The following is a 1,439-nucleotide window of genomic DNA, read 5'->3' on the forward strand; positions in this document are numbered from 1 at the left end:
TTAAAGGTGTGCACCACCACCGCCCAGCTGGGTATCAGTTTTTTCATTAATTGTATGCTTTTATTTGTCTTAGTTCTGTATTTTGCTATTGTGGAGCTGTTAGGTAACTGTCAGTAGTTTAAGAAATTTTGTGGGTAACAAAAGGAATCATTACAAAATACAGGAAAGTACATGTTTTTATGTCCTTTGATTTGTTATATAAACAACAGGTTCCATGGTATTGTTTGAAGACTATGGTATGCCCTTACCATGATTAAACTGAATTTTTTTTCAGGTCACCTTAACTATTAAAAATATCTGAAATTTGGGCATTTTATTTATCTTTGATGTTTTCTTATAGTCATTCTTTATGAGAAACAAGAAATATAATTTTCTTGATGTATTATGGTCATAACTAAAATATTTTAATAGAAATATCAATGAATTAGAATTAAAATCTGGATCAACATTGGGGAAAGCAACTTCAGAATGAGATTAGTACTGTCTTTGGGTGGAAATTTCTACATTTTCTATGGAACTGTCAAGTTTCTGACTTGATAATAACATCACATTACAAATTTAAAAAAAAATGAAATTTAAATAAATGGCTTATGATTCCATAGTCAGTTTTGACTGCATCCTATAAAAATGAAGCTAGCCCAATCATACTGTCATAACTCTGGCAGCTTTTGGCCCTGCTTATTATAACATCACTTGTTCTAATTCAATTTCTCTTTATTGGATAATCCAACTCCTGAAAAATTTGACACTACATTTAAATTTTTATAAATAGAAACTACTGTTTTTATATGAAAATATTTGTTAATAGCTTGTAATTATTTATGACTTTACAAAAAACCTACTGTTACATCAATTTAGACCATTCATACAGATAGCATTAAATGTATGAAATGAATGTTGAAAAACTTATACTTTAAGGTTTTTCATTTGGGTCATATACCTTCCAAATGAGTGAAATAAAAACCTCTGAAATTTTCTGCTACTTTATTAGCTTTCAATCTTGAAGAATTCATAGAAACAGAAAAATTGACAATTGCATTTGTTAGAAGACTTATGTAAAAAAGAGAGAAAAAATAAATTCTGAGACAGAAGTGTGGTAATCATTAGCTTAAGTGTGATTTATATCGATTTTCCTTTTCAGTTTTTCTCATGATATAATAATTATTTCAAGTTTTATAGGTGCTACTGTACATTTTAATCTAGCAACTGTCCAGGTATTGACATATAGAAATAAATCAGTTATAATTTATTATAATGCAAACCTTTCTACTATAGGTATAGCAAAGGGAAAATGTCAATGACTTGGTTTGTTCAAATGTAATTTACTGCTGGTTATTGGTTAAAATGCTCTTTACCAACAGCTGAAATGTAGTCAGTGCTTCTGAGGGGCATGGAATAGAATTGAAGGTATTAAAAGTGTAAACTTGATTAATTCTCAT

The sequence above is a fragment of the Mastomys coucha genome, chromosome X, assembly GCF_008632895.1.
Source record: "Mastomys coucha isolate ucsf_1 chromosome X, UCSF_Mcou_1, whole genome shotgun sequence".
Lineage (NCBI taxonomy): Eukaryota > Metazoa > Chordata > Mammalia > Rodentia > Muridae > Mastomys > Mastomys coucha.